This window comes from Triticum dicoccoides, chromosome 1B (assembly GCF_002162155.2).
Source record: "Triticum dicoccoides isolate Atlit2015 ecotype Zavitan chromosome 1B, WEW_v2.0, whole genome shotgun sequence".
Taxonomy (NCBI): Eukaryota; Viridiplantae; Streptophyta; class Magnoliopsida; order Poales; family Poaceae; genus Triticum; species Triticum dicoccoides.
The window spans coordinates 471,543,249-471,546,752 of record NC_041381.1 but is presented as its reverse complement, the minus strand read 5'-3'; positions in this window follow the sequence as shown (position 1 = coordinate 471,546,752).

Sequence of the window (3,504 nt, the reverse complement as noted above, 5' to 3'; positions counted from 1 at the left end):
CATCATCATCATATACATGACTTGAGCATTCATTGTCATATTGCTTTGCATGATCGTAAGATAGCTAGCATGATGTTTTCATGGCTTGTCCGTTTTTTGATATTGTTGCTATGCTAGATCATTGCACATCCTGGTACACTACCAGAGGCATTCATATAGAGTCATATTTTGTTCTAGTATCGAGTTGTAAGTAAATAAAAGTGTGATGATCATCATTATTAGAACATTGTCCCATGTGAGGTTATAAAAAACAGGGAGAGGCCAAAGAAGCCTAAATAAAAGAGGGGGCCAAAGAAGCCCGTAGAAAAAGAGAGAGAAAAAAGAGATAAAAAGAGAGAAGGGGCAATGTTACTATCCTTTTACCACACTTGTGCTTCAGAGTGGCACCATGTTCTTCATATAGAGAGTCTCCTATATTGTCACTTTCATATACTAGTGGGAATTTTCATTATAGAACTTGGCTTGTATATTCCAATGATGGGCTTCCTCAAATGCCCGAGGTCTTCATGAGCAAGCAAGTTGGATGCACACCCACTTAGTTTCCAGCTTGAGCTTTCATACACTTATAGCTCTTAGTGCATCCGTTGCATGGCAATCCCTACTCCTCACAATGACATCAATTGACGGGCATCTCCATAGCCCATTGATTAGCCGCGTCGATGTGAGACTTTCTCCTTTTTTGTCTTCTCCACATAACCCCCACCATCATATTCTATTCCACCTATAGTGCTATATCCATGGCTCACGCTCATGTATTGCGTGAAAGTTGAAAAAGTTTGAGAATATTAAAGTATGAAATAATTGCTTGGCTAAAACCGGGGTTGTGCATGATTTAAATACTTTGTGTGGTGAAGATGGAGCATAGCTAGACTATATGATTTTGCAGGGATAACTTTCTTTGGCCATGTTGTTTTGAAAAGACATGATTGCTTTATTAGTACGCTTGAAGTATTATCGTTTTTATGTCAAATGATACACTATTGCCTTGAATCACTCGTGTCTTAATATTCATGCCATGATTAGATATGTGATCAAGATTATGCTAGGTAGCATTCCACATCAAAAATTATCTTTTTATCATTTACCTACTCAAGGACGAGCATGAATTAAGCTTGGGGATGTTGATACGTCTCCGTCGTATCCATAATTTTTGATTGTTCCATGCCAATATTATTCAACTTTCATATACTTTTGGCAACTTTTTATACTATTTTTGGGACTAACATATTGATCCAGTGCCCAGTGCCAGTTCATATCTGTTGCATGTTTTATGTTTCGCAGAAAACCCATATCAAATGGAGTCCAAACAGGATAAAAATGGACAGAGAATATTTTTGGAATATTTGTGATATCTGGGAAGAAGAATCAATGCGAGACGGTGCCCAAGGGGGCCATGAGGCAGGGGGCGTGCCCCTGACCCTTGTGGGAACCCCGTAAGGAGATTTATGCTCTTCTTTTGCCACAAGAAAGCTAATTTTCGGAGAAAAATCTTGGCGAAGGTTTCAATCCAATCGGAGTTACGGATCTCCGGATATAAAAGAAATGGTGAAACGGCAGAATCTGGGAACGCAGAAAAACAGAGCGACAGATCCAATCTCCGAGGGGCTCTCGCCCCTCCCACGCCATGGAGACCATAGACTAGACGGGAAACCCTTCTCCCATCTAGGGAGAAGGTCAAGGAAGAAGAAGAAGAAGAACGGGGGCTCTCCCCCTTGCTTCCGGTGGCACCGGAACACCGCCGAGGGCCATCATCATCACCATGATCTACACCAACACCACCATCATCTTCACCAACATCTCCATCACCTTCCCCCATCTATATTCAGCGGTCCACTCTACCGCAACCCGCTGTACCTCTACTTGAACATGGTGCTTTATGCTTCATATTATTATCCAATGATGTGTTGCCATCCTATGATGTCTGAGTAGATTTTCATTGTCCTACCGGTGATTGATGAATTGCTATGATTGGTTTAATTTGCTTGTGGTTATGTTGCTGTCTTATTGTGCCCTCCGTGTCGCGCAAGCGTGAGGGATTCCCGCTGTAGGGTGTTGCAATACATTCATGATTCGCTTATAGTGGGTTGCTTGAGTGACAGAAGCATAAACCCGAGTAAGGGGTGTGTGGTGTATGGGATAAAGGGGACTTGATGCTTTAATGCTATGGTTGGGTTTTACCTTAATGATCTTTAGTAGTTGCGGATGCTTGCTTGAGTTCCAATCATAAGTGCATATGATCCAAGAAGAGAAAGTATGTTAGCTTATGCTTCTCCCACATAAAACTTGCTATCGGTCTAGTAAAGTAGTCAATTGCTTAGGGACAATTTCAAAATTCCTACCACCACTTTTCCACACTCGCTATATTTACTTTATTGCTTCTTTATCTAAACAGCCCCTACTTTTTATTTACGTGCTCTTTATTATCTTGCAAACCTATCCAATAACACCTACAAAGTACTTCTAGTTTCATACTTTTTCTAGGTAAAGCGAATGTTAAGCGTGCGTAGAGTTGTATCGGTGGTCGATAGAACTTGAGGGAATATTTGTTCTACCTTTAGCTCCTCGTTGGGTTTGACACTCTTACTTATCAAAAGAGGTTACAATTGATCCCCTATACTTGTGGGTTATCAGGATGCCACTCGGGGGCATCCCAAAGCTTAGTTGCTTTCTAATTCTTGAATATTATCTTGGGGTGCCTCGGGCATCCCCAAACTTAGCCTTTTGCTAATCCATCATAAGATCACCCAAAACTTGAAAACTTCAATCAAACAAAACTCAACAAAAACCTTCGTGAGATCCGTTAGTATAAGAAAGAAAACTACTACTATAAGTACTGTTGCAAACCCATTCATATTTTTTTTTGCATTACATCTACTATATTCCAACTTTTCTATGTCAAAAAATCTTCAAAGAAAACCATAGAATCATCAAAACAAGCACACAACGCAAAGAAAACAGAATCTGTCAAAAACAGAACAGTCTGTAGAAATCTGACTACTTGAATACTTCTGTAACTCCAAAAATTCTTAAAAATAAGGACGACGTGAATAATTTGTTTATTAATCTTCTGCAAAAATAATCAACTCAAAAGCGCTCTTCTGTTAAAAATGAAAAATAATTTCGTGAGTGCAAAAGTTTCTGTTTTTCAGCAAGATCAAATCAACTCTCCAAATCACCCCAAAGGCTTTGCTTGGCACAAACACTAATTTAAACCACAAAAACACATCTAATCTGAGGCATAATTGAGTATTTTATTGAAAACAGCAAGAAAACCAAAAAGCAAAAAGATACAAGTTGGGTTGCCTCCCAACGAGCGCTATTGTTTTACGCCCCTAGCTAGGCATAATAATTTCAATGATGCTCACACAAAAGATAAGAATTGAAACACAAAGAGAGCATCATGAAACATATGACAAACACATTTAAGTCTAAAATACTTCCTATGCATAGGAATTTTATAAGAAAACAAATTATCAAGACAATAAATATCTAGCATATGCATAG